The sequence below is a fragment of the Gracilinanus agilis genome, chromosome 4 (assembly GCF_016433145.1).
Source record: "Gracilinanus agilis isolate LMUSP501 chromosome 4, AgileGrace, whole genome shotgun sequence".
Classification (NCBI taxonomy): Eukaryota; Metazoa; Chordata; class Mammalia; order Didelphimorphia; family Didelphidae; genus Gracilinanus; species Gracilinanus agilis.
The window spans coordinates 275,558,872-275,571,089 of record NC_058133.1 but is presented as its reverse complement, the minus strand read 5'-3'; the positions used below and the strand labels follow the sequence as shown (position 1 = coordinate 275,571,089).

Genomic DNA, 12,218 nt, shown 5'->3' with positions numbered 1-12,218 from the left:
GCAGCTACTACTACTACAGGAAAAACTAAGTATAATCCTATGGAGGTTGGGGAAATGGATATCTAATGGAATAGAGTATTTCTAAGTATTCCTAATGAAAAGGACAGAACTGAGTAGTATAATAAGTTATTTGACATCTGGAAATGAAAATGCACAATCTAACAACATGTTCTTTACAATAAAAATATTTGAAGCAGAAAAATTCACACAAGGTTAAAATGACAGGGGTGGAACAAAATAAACTATACTTCTGCTTGTAGCAACTAAAATGACTTGCCCACAGTCACCTAGCTAGGAAGTGTCTGAGGCCAGATTTAAACCCAAGACCTCCCATTTCTCGGCCTGGCTCTCAATCCACTGAGCTACCCAGCTGTCCCCTGAGAGACTGATTTTTTTAAATTTTAAAATAATTTATTAATTGACTGGTCGAGATATTCTAATTATGGTAAAATGATTCTTTCCACCATTATAAGACAAATGGAAACTCCTGGCCCAGGTACATGTTTGGGAACATTATTCATTCCCTCCCTTGACCAACCCAAGACATCTTTAATTGGGGATAGTTAATTAAGAGATAGTTCATCAGACCCGCAGCCCTGCCCCAAACTAACAGATAAGGTTTTACATATTCAAAATGTGATGAATAAAAATTAATCTTGGAGACTTTATATTAAATTTAAAATTATATATTAGTGAAGAGAAAGAAACAAAGAAGAAAATTATACTAGCCTAACTCAAAGTCTCCAGCCATGTGCGTCATCGGGTCCTGGTCCATTTCACAAATGGGGGCCAGGGGACCCAGCTACCTGCATGGTCAAGCCACACAAATTAAGGCCAGCCAAGGTCAGGAAGAGACCAGAGCCCAAGGGACCAAGTTCCCACCTTCCCAGCCTGGTGTGGTCCTACCTGCTGGCTGAAGCTCGCCAGAGATGGCTTACATAGATATGTGCCTGGAAGGTTGTGAGAGAGCCCCTTTCACAAGCCCCAAAAAATGGCAGAGAGAGAGCCTGCTTCACTGGCTTTTTTTTAAGCTCAGTCTAAGCCCCTGATGGCAAACCTATGACACACGTGTCAGACACGCATAGCCATTTTTGATAACATGCAGCTACATGAAGCCTCATACAGAGAAGTATGGGGCCACATGCTGAGGATGAAACATTTTCTATAGTGTAGTGCAGACACTCTGTGCACTATACATGATAATTTTACCTATATTAATTTACCTATTTTTGTTTATATTTAAACAATTATATATTACAATTATACATTTTTGTTATTTAAACTGTAAATATCACTAAATTATTTTTTTTCTTGAAGTGACACACCACCCAAGTTATGCTTGTTTTTTTGGCAAATTTTGACACACCAAGCTCATCATTGGTCTAACCCAGAGATTCCCAAAGTGGGCACCACCGCCCCCTGGTGGGTGCTGCAGCGATCCAGGGGAGTGGTGATGGCCACAGGTGCATTTATCTTTCCTATTAATTGCTATTCAAATTTAAAAAAATTAATTTCCTAAATAATATTTTTCTGGAAAGGGGGTGGTAGGCCAAAAAAGTTTGGGAACCACTGGTCTAACCGTTCCTTAAGGTTTTCTCATTGATCAGGCTTTCACTTCAGTCCCTACATGCCACATCTCTTCACTCCTGCCCATCTGGAATCTCTCCTGCCAAGCTCCCAAATGAAGACAATTGACTCTGTGACCACTACTGTGGAAGACTTCAGGGGTCTGGTGATCTCTTAAATATTTAATTCACACAAAAGGAAAAGTATTATAGGACAAAGAATCAAAAATCTAGAGATTGAATGGAGCCACGTCTTGATTCCTGCCTCCAGAATTCTCCCTAATATGGCCATTATTATCCAGGACCTTGATATAAAAACAACATCTTAAATATAATAATATAATAATATAATAAATATATTATACAATAATAGAAATAAACAAATTTATATAATAAATATATTATATAACAATACAAATGCATATAATTATATAATAAATATATTATATAATAATACAAATACATATAATTATATAATAAATATATAATAATATAAATGAAATTATGTAATAACCATATTATATAATAATACAAATATGTAATTATGTAATAAATATATTATATAATAATATAAATAAATATAATCTAGGACCTTGGTATAAAATAATATATATTTTTAAATTCCTCCCATGCTGAATTTAAAAAATCACAGGTAGCAATCATGAAGTCAGATAATGCTATAGTATATATGGATAGGAGTGTTGAAAAGAGATGTTAATATAACAAGTACAGACAAGTGTATAAAAAAATGAAAAAAATGGAGGGATTACATCATGCTTGAAGGTACCATAGATAATGGATTAGTATCAATACTCTAAATAAAAATAGCCTTTAAATAAAAAGTAATTGAATTGGAGGGAAAGGTAGATTGTAAAACTATAATAGTGAGAGACTTTGCCATATGCTTTTTTTTTTTTTAAACCCTTAACTTCTGTGTATTGGCTCCAAGGCAGAAGAGTGGCAAGGATAGGCAATGAGGGTCAAGTGACTTGGCCAGGGTCACACAGCTGGGAAGTGTCTGAGGTCAGATTTGAACCCAGGACCTCCCGTCTCTAGGCCTGACTCTCCATCCACTGAGCTACCCAGCTGCTCCTGCCATACACTTTTTAAGCCTATACAAATCTAAACCAAAAATGGATTGAAATAATTAATAACTTCAGCAAAACTAAAACTACATAAATCATTAGTATTCCTATGTATAATTGACAAATCCTATAAAGAGCCAAAAAAGAGAAATTGCATTCAAAATAACATTGTTGTTATTTCTGACTCTTTTTGATCCCATTTGAGATTTTTTTGGGCAAAGATGGTTTTTTGCCATTTGCTTTTCCAGCTCTTTTTACAGATAAAGGAACAGAAGTAAACAGAGTTCAATGTCTTGCATCACACCCAGCTAGTAAGTGTCTAAAGCCAGATTTGAACTTGGGGAAATGAATCTTCCTGACTGCAGGGCTGGTGCTCTAGGCACTCTGGTGCCACCCAACTCTGCAGAAGCTATAAACATGAGGGGGTCTACCAATATTCACCACATAAATCTAACTAAAATAAAAATAGATTTAAATAGTTGAAGAAGCATTAATGGCTTGTGGGCAGATTGCACTGATATAATAAAAGAAGATAGCATTACTTAAATTTATTTATATGTTCTGTGTTGTCCCAAACTTCAAAAATTATATCTTATAGAATTGGAAAAATTAATAACAAAATTCATCTGGGCAAATAAAAGAACAAGAATCTCAAAGGTATATGTGAATTTAATATAAATTATACCTCTTATTCTGTTTGGAAACACATTTTGGTTGGTATCAGCCCCACGTTTTGACTGAGTGTGTGAGCATACTAGGGAAGGATGCCGGAGGCCTTGTGGCCCCTTGGCTTCTTGGAAGAGGCTGGCCTCTACTCCCACATGACTCCCGGTGTTGGGAAGACTGGGCTCTGACCTGGTCTGAGTTCAAGTCTGTCCAACCAGAGAGATCCAGAAGGAGTGACATCAATGGTTTTATAAAAGCGGGGACTAACATGAATCAAGTAACCTGGGAAAAATACTTTAAAATAAGTAAATTTTTTAAAAAGAGACAGAGGGGATGAAGGAATTGGAAGTGGGCTTTTCCACTCTTGGCACTCTAGGACTGGAGACTCTGGCTGGTATAGTGATTTTTGGCTAGACAAGCATAGTAAACTCAGATTAATTAGCAGAGGCCAGGTGATCATTTGATTCTCTCTCTCTCTTTTTAACTTATAATAATAAAAAATTATAAACTAATATACAGTCTCCAGAGAATTTTAATCATAACAGGTAAAAATGAAAAAAAAAGTGAAAATGAAAAAAAAGGAAGGAAATAATCTCTCAGAACAAGATCTCAAACTACTCCAAAATAGAAATAATTAAAACAATTTGGTACTGATTTAAAAAGAGAAGGATTGATTAGTGGAATAGATTAGGTATACTTCATACAAAGGGTTTTTTGTTTTCTTTTTTTCAAATTTTAATTAATTAATTTAGAATACTTTTCCATGGTTGGATGATTCATGTTCTTTCCTTCCTCTCCTCCCTCCCCTCTCCCGTAGCCAATGAGCCATTCCACTGGGTTTTACATGTATCATTGTTCAAAATCTATTTCCATATGATTACTATTTACAATGGAGTGATCATTTAAAATCAGAATTCCCAATCATATTCCCATAGAACCAACTACATACAAAGGTAAACAAACACAGGAACATTGTGTTTGATGAAATCAAAGACCCTAGTTTCTAGAAGTAGAACTAATTATTTGACAAAAATGGCAGGGAAAATTGGATTAAATCATAACTAACCAAGTGATAGAGAATATCAGACACCACAAAACAATCAATTCTGATTATATAAAGATGAAAAGTTTTGCACAAACAAATCTAATGTGGTAAAAATTAGAAGGGAAACAGGTAATTGAGAAATAAATCTTGATTACAAATTTTCTCTGATAAGTCTCATTTCTGAGGTATACAAGGAACAGATTCAAATTTATAAGACTAAAACCTTTTTTCCATTTTTCCAATAGATAAATAGTCAGAGAATATGTAGTCATTTTTAGAGGAAGATAGCCAAACTATCAACGATCCTGTGGAAAAAATGTTTGAAATCATTAATAATTAGAGGAATGCAAATTAAAGCAATTTTGAGGTTCCATGGCATATTTATCAGACTATCAAAAATGAAAAATGTCAGAGAGATTGTGAGAAAACAAATACACTAGTATATTTTTCTAGTCATTTTGGAAAACAATTAGGAACTATGCCCAGAAAGTTACCAAACTATTCATACTCTGTGACCCAGCTACACCACTAATAGGCCTATACTCTAAAAAAAGTCCAATGGGGTGTCTATTTACTGAGGAATAGCTAAACAAATTGTGGTATATTAATGCAGTGGATTATTGTTGTATCACAAAAAATGATTAAATTGATCATTTAAGAGGAAACTGGGAAGCTCTTTATGAATGGATGCAAATCAAAGAGAAGAGTCAGGAGTAAAATTTATACATTGATAACATAGAGGGAACTCAACCCTTGAAGACAACTCTGATCGATGCAAAGTACTTAGATCCTTTCCCTTTTTCTTTGATTTCATTGGGATAAAGGCTCAGTAGCAATATTGCTGGGTCGAAAGGTATGCACATTTTGGTAACTTTCTGGGCATAGTTCCAAATTTCCTTCCAGAATTGTTGGACCAAATCATAGCTCCATCAACAATGCACTATTGTACCTGGATTATTGCAACAGCACCCTAATTGGTTTGCTTGCCTTGAGTATCTCCCCTTATAAATCCATTCTATATGCATCTGCCAAAGTAATTTTCCTTAAATATAGACCCGACCACAGGACTCCCCTTCTCAGTCAACTCTAGTGGATTCCTGTTGTTTCTAGGACTAAATAAAATCTCCTCTCTTCAGGTTTTAAAAGTCCTGTTCAGTCCAGTCCCAACTTATATTTCCAACCTCATTAGACTTTATACTCCATCTGAACTCTGCAAACCAGCCAAACTTGTCTTCTCTCTGTTCCTCACAGATGACACTTCCATATGCCATCTCTGTGCCTTTGCCTTGGCCATCCTTCATGCACCGTATACTGAGAGATTTATGGGGTGTCTCTTTACCTTCAGGCTGAGCTCCCATCACTTATGTTTCTTTCATTTATTAGGAGGCCAGTGTCTAGTGTCCTAGTTCCATTTAATCATTTAAAAACAGAGAACCTTTAAAGCCAAAGGTATATTCAAAAATATAGAAGGACAAATGTGCAAGCATTTCCTCCAACTCCTGAGGGGCATAATCTCTGTCTGAGTCTCTGAGGGAGATTAGGTTCAAAATTTTGCTCAGATCTAACATGTCACTGGTCCCACCACATTCATGCCTGAAGACAGCTAGTGGGATGGGGTCCCAAAGGGTACTCCTAAAGATTCTTATCTTGCTCCTGGGGCATTCCTGCTTCTCTGGCTGCAAAACCTATCCTGGATTCCAAATACCAGATTTCTATGGCTTTCTATTCCCTGTCTCTAGAACAGGAAAGAACAAGGGAAAAGACCAAGGAAGCCTCATTTCTCTGGGATCATATGGAATCATATATATTTAATAATGATTCAGTAGAGATTAAAATATGGAATCATAAGGGAAGAGACTTAATGGCTCTTTCTTATAGCATAGTCTCCCATCAGACACCATGAGCGTGAAGAAGACACCTTACTCCTCCAGATGCAGATGTAGGAGTGTTCTATTTTGTCAAATTCTTTTTCTGCCTCTACTGAGTCATTATTAAATATCTGTGATGGACTATATTAATTTTATTGATGTTTAACCATCCTTGTTTCCGTTGTATGATGATCATAATGAATAATTTTTTGGATATATAGATGTAGTCTCTGTCAAATTTTTATTTAAAATGTTTGCATTGATATTTATTAGTGCTATTGATCCATAGTTTTCTTTTTCTACTTTTTATTTCTCTGTATTTGGGTATGAGGACTATACTGGTCTCTGAAAAGGAATTTGATAGACTGCCTTCTTTCTAATTATTGTGAACAATTTAAACAGCATAGATGTTAATTGTTCTTCAAATATTATATAGAATTAAATTGCAAATCCATCTGGGTCAGGATGTTATTTCCCCTTTTAGTAGTTAATTTATGGCTTACTAGATTTCTATTTTTGGGATTGGATTATTTAGGATCATAGTTTCTTACTTTCTTAATCTGATCATTTAATATCTGGGTAGAGATTAATGTGCATTCATTTATTCTAAGTTCTCAGTTTTCCTGCATATAATTATGTATAACAGTTTATGATAATTCCCTTTTTTTTCCTCTCTATTGTGAATTTGCCTTATTCATTTTTTATTTACTTTGGCATTTTGCTATATCATGTAAATTTTGGTATGTTGTTTCTTTTCTTTTAAATTGTTATCTTCAAATGGTTATTTTTCCCCCTCTAATTTATTTGACTAATTCACCATGAGTTGATTCATTTGAGTAAAGTTCCTCTGACTCTGAATTGCCCATAGTGGTCTGCTGGTCAAGCATCAGAGAGTACTTTTAGTTTCCAATGACTATTTTGTATTTAAGTTACTAGGAAGTTTGATCCTTTAGTCACCTGAGATAATCAGCTGTTTAGGACAATAAAAGCAGATTCCTTTAGCATTAGGCAAGAAGCATACACATGCAAACTGTTATGATTAAAATGATCTTGAGAGACCGATTCTGGGTGATAAATATCAGTTTATTGAATATATATCTGTTTATTGGTTAGGTCAGCTTCATAACCGATAAAGTGACATACAGATTTCCATGGCCCTCTTGAACGATCCGGGACCTGGAAGCTGGGTCAGGAAGCTTAATAAATAGTTTTAGGAGTTCATTATTCAACCTCTCCCTTGAACATTCCCAGACATTTCCAAATGACAATGAGCTAATTAGGAGGTTGTCCATCAAACTCTTAGCCTTTCCCCACGCTAAGAGACAGATAGGGGATTTGTTTGTCATGGACATAAGAAAAGAATCGTTGTAAAGCTTCCCTGTTGACCAGAATCATGAAAGGACCACACTCTTAAGGACAAAGAGAATGCAAAGATCTATAGATTGGATGGAGCCAGGTCCAAGTATTCTCCCTAATATAGAAATAATACAGTAGATGAAAAATAAATTCTTGCAATCCCTTCTCTGCTTCTTAGGGAAACTGGGCCTCATTTTCCCCAATGAAGCATCCCAAATATGATGACTATACATTACATAAGGGCGTAACTATGATGCTTGGGTATTTCTCAACTTGTAGTTAAAAACGATTGATTAGTGAATTGACAGGGAGACGTTAAGAGGCACTCCCCCTTTTGGCACAAGGGTCTTATAAACAAACAGCACATGGGAGAGACATGAAAGGGTTAGGTGACCCAACTCCAACCGTCCAGTCATGTCCAAAGACTCAGAGCCTTATGATACAGCAGTCTGATTTCTGGGGGTCATCTTCTATTGTGGTCATTTTTTAGGTCAGCTGGAGTCATGTTGGTCTTCAGAACAGTTTCTTTGGCAGGTCTGCTTCCTCCTGGTTCAGGTCATTAATAGCATCTTTCTCAAAAATTGCTTGAAAATGATATATGTAAAACCCAGTGGAATTGTGTGTTGGCTATAAGGGGGGTTAGGGGGGTTTGGGGAGAGGGAAAGAACATGAAACATGTAACTAGGGGAAAACATTAAAAATAAAAATAAATAATTAATCTGAAAAATAACTAAAATTGCTTGGAAAATAGATCTTTTTTTTTTTTGGACAACCAAGATACTAGTTTATTTTAAGTTTAAAGAAAATACATATTTGGATATAAAAAGATATAAAAAGTCAATATATATTGGGATTTTAAAAAATAAATAAGGATACTATTATTTGATACAAAGAACACAGGAATAAGGGATTAGGGGAGGCAGACAAAAAATACTCTCAAATTTTTTAAGTCCTTTTCCACTCATTTCACTTATTAGGTAAATCGGCCCTTACTTTGATCTGGTAGCAGTTTCATCATGTCCATCTTCATTGTGATCTCAGCATCCACAGAATTCAGTTTTCGCTTGGCTTCTTCAATTTTCACTTGAGCAAGAGAAGGATTCAGCATTAAGTCTGAAAGGGATTCCAATCTCTTCTTCAAAGGTGCAGTCTGTTGTTTGAGTTCCTGAACTCAGAAAGTGTCAATAACAACTGATGAGAGAGAGAGAAGCATCCATCCCTTGAGCTGAAAGTTGCTCCTCTGCAATCTTTTTTAACAATTTTTTTAACACTAATATCTTTTATATATATCTTTCTATATTAATTTTATTTGGTACAGGGTTAGGCAATGGGGGTTAAGTGACTTGCCTAGGGTCACACAGCTAGGAAGTGTCTGAGGCCAGACTTGAACCTAGGACCTTCCGTTTCTAGGCCTGGCTCTCAATGCCCTGAGCCATTTGATTCTTAATCTGAGATCATCAGATCTGGCTTTTAAAAAATCCATATTTGAAATTCCTCTATCCACTGGCTCTTTCCATGAAAAGATGCAGTTCTGCCTTCTTGAGGTCCTCTCATAGACATTTTTCTAGCATTAGAGTTGCAGTTAGATTTTTTTTCCCAGTTTGCTCAATTCATGCTCCATTTCTTCATTTCTGCTCTTGTGAGAAGTCAAACTGATACACTGCAGGTATAAAACTAGTGAGGGAGGTATCCTTTGTTTCAGGCACCAATGCACTGTCAACCAAAGCATTAAGAGAGCTGCTTCCAATACTAGAGAGACTGGTGAAGGACAGTTGGACACTTTCCATGAGAAGATCTTGGAGATACCTGGCTTCTGATTCATATTCTCTTACCTTCTGTTTCAAGTCTTCTGTTACCAAGGAAGTATCCTTGCCTCAGTACTCTTATACATTCTGAAAGATGATACAAGATATCTGTGGTCTGTGGATTCACTTCATATTTTGGAAAGGGCTGATCACCAAAAATCTTTTTCAACCATGAAGCAATCTTCTCAGCCTTCTCCTCCTCCTCTTCCTCTTCCTTAGGGTCCTCCTCCTGTCCCTCCATAGCAGTGGTTCCCAAACATTTTTGGCCTACCGCTCCCTTTCCAGAAAAAATATTACTTAGCGCCCTGGAAATTAATTTTTAAAAATTTTAATAGCAATTAATAGGAAAGATATATATATATATATATTAATGTTTCTACCTTTTTCGTAAAATATAGTAAAGAAAGGTGTAAATTATAAAGATTGAACTTTGAAATTATGAAACTATTTATTGAACTCAGAATAGAATGTAATACAAAAAAAGTTAAAACATTCTAAATCATCTTAATAAGAAGGATGAACCTGGTGTGCTGCTACCAATTTGGTAATCCTCGGCTCTATTTTCATCAACAGTAATCTTAAATCACCGCGATTGACTATTTGCAATTGGTTTCTTTTTTTTGTTAATAAATTGGTTACTGCACTGAATACACGTTCCAAAATGCACCTGGGGCCATCGCCACTTCCCTGGATTGCCGCAGCACCCACCAGGGGGCGGTGGCGCCCACTTTGGGAATCACTGCTCCATAGTCTCCGCTCGAAGGGTCCCCCAAAATACAATCTAACACAATGCCAATAGATCAAATGGTGAGAGCTATCTCCACCTTGAGATACTAATATTACTAACAATATAAAAAATATCCAATTATGAACATCTGCATTAGGGAATTTACATTTCCTATACTTTTTGCTGTTCTTTATTTCTTGTCTGAATTAGATACCTGCTTTTGGAAAATTGCCAATAACTAACTTAAAGGAAGTTTTAAAAAAAATCATTGAGGATTTAACCTTTAGAGCTAGAAAAAAAATTTATATATATCCAGTTTTTACAATTTGGTATTAGAACATGCTTAATGCCTTAGAGACAATTAGAAATAGATTTGACATACATGTAGTCATCTGATTTTTTTCTACTTTCTTAGAAAACTTTTACTTCAATTATTATCTCACTCCAATTATTTGTTATTGTGTTATTTTTTGTTGTTACTCATTTTAATCTTCTCTAGCTTTAATTCTCAATCATTGCCCCTTAAATCTCATCCTTCTGCAAGAGCCTTAGATGACAGCACTTTGCAAACATGTGACTCCTAAGCTCAGGCTTGATGATAATGTAAATGAATTCACTCCAAAGATGCTTTTTTCTTCTTTTATTATTATTATTTTTTAAACCCTTACCTTCCGTCTTGGAGTCATTACTGCGCATTGGTTCATAGGCAGAAGAGTGGTAAGGGCTAGGCAATGGGGGTCAAGTGACTTGCCCAGGGTCACACAGCTGGAAAGTTTCTGAGGCCGGATTTGAACCCAGAACTTCCCATCTCTAGGCCTGATTCTCAATTCACTAAGCTACCCAGCTGCCCCCTCTTTCTTCTATTATAACAATAGACTTGAGATGGCATTTGCAAAAAGCTGGGCAAATTGTTCTACATCGTATCAGACAACTTATCTATAGTCAAACACAATCAGTTTTTAACCAGACTCCAACAAACTAAGCATTCTATACTCTGATATAGAGAAATGCTCTTGAATCTTTTCCATATGCTTATGTATTCTGCCTGCAGTACACAATATAACCCATTCACAAGTGTTAGTATTACAATAAATAACAAGTCAAGACTTCACTTAGAAGTAACAAAAAATAGAACATAAATCATTTCTGGGATAAGAGAGTGCAGACAATTCTTCCAGCTCAAGCCAGAAAAATGTTTCTGATGATGCTAAATGAAACTAAATTGGAATGATGTCCTGATTTAGATGTTCCCAGATCATTGCCCAGTTGTACCACTCTGAGATGGGGGAAGGATTTTAAATAATTAATGACAGACAAGGCCCAAAACTTATCTATTTGATTGTGTCTGGGGGTATCAAAGGAATTACAATTTGAATAGCTTGGGTGTCACAGACCTCTAGCTTAGATATTTCAGCTTTAAACTAATAAAGATTGAATCTAGTGTTCAATATATTTCACTGATCAAAGGCCTTGGTTATAAGGAATTTGCTAGGAGAGGAAAAGGGACAGGGACAAAATGCATACAGCATCCACTTAGGTCCTTCCAGTCTGAATTCAGTTATGATCCTAAAGGCTCACCATCAAACCTCAGGAATCACAGACAGGTTCGGGTTCACTTAGGTTAGGGGTCGGCAATGTATGGCTCTCGAGCCATATCTGGCTCTTCTGAGGGCCAGATATGGCTCTTTCTGCAGGAGCCATAAAGTCAATTTTTTTTCAGGTGCTGTTACAGGAGCCGCACTGTGAGCACTGTACGGCTCTCACGAAATTACATTTTTAAAAATGTGGCATTTATGGCTCTCACGGCCAAAAAGGTTGCCGACCCCCTTACTTAAGTGCTTTATTTTTCAAGATGGATAAGTTGAAAGAATCTCACCTCCACTTTCATTTAGTTGTTTTTTAAACTGTCCCAGAGGCAGACCTCAAATTGCTAGAGCATATGGCTGTTCCCTTATATGCTCCCTTATCACAAACTGATAATTAAAATCACAGTTCAGATCAAAAGTCCCCCATAAAACTAAGTCTTGATCAATGACACATGTAAAACCCAGTGGAATTGTGCGTTGGCTATGGGAGGGGGCAGGGAGGAGGAGAGAGAAAG

General features: G+C 36.1%; 1 pseudogene; it reads right to left on the bottom strand.

Annotated features, from left to right (window-relative positions):
* Positions 1-8,558: 8,558 nt before the first annotated feature.
* LOC123246416 lies at positions 8,559-9,631 on the bottom strand (annotated as a pseudogene).
* Between the last annotated feature and the right edge of the window lie 2,587 nt (positions 9,632-12,218).